The sequence below is a fragment of the Penaeus monodon genome, chromosome 19, assembly GCF_015228065.2.
Source record: "Penaeus monodon isolate SGIC_2016 chromosome 19, NSTDA_Pmon_1, whole genome shotgun sequence".
Classification (NCBI taxonomy): Eukaryota; Metazoa; Arthropoda; class Malacostraca; order Decapoda; family Penaeidae; genus Penaeus; species Penaeus monodon.
The window spans coordinates 47,881,163-47,881,505 of NC_051404.1; the positions used below are offsets into that span (position 1 = coordinate 47,881,163).

The 343-nt window shown below is 35.6% G+C and overlaps 1 pseudogene; it reads right to left on the reverse strand.

The window, feature by feature from the left end:
* Positions 1 to 343, reverse strand: part of LOC119585282 — a 4,490-nt pseudogene that overhangs the window by 3,417 nt on the left and 730 nt on the right.

The window sequence follows — 343 nt, forward strand, 5'->3', positions numbered from 1 at the left end:
CTTTTTTTTTTATTCTCATTAATCTGTGTATACCTATGTGAACAACGGGCGCCCTTTGGACTCTTAAACAAAAGAACATCGCCAACGACGGAAGAAAAACGATCAATACATCATTTGACATTTGATACTAGAAATTAGAGAATCTAACTCCTCTCTCCTGTCCTAGTCTGCGAGGGCACTGAACTGAAGCATAGGAGAAGTTAACTTTCTTTAGAAAATGTGAATACCTCTGTCTATGCAAATCTGTAAGCTCAGGTAAAATGCTGATCAATGCATAAACACCTACAGTCATTTTTGTATTTCATAAACTAACAGTATTTAATAACCTATTGAAAGCAGATGA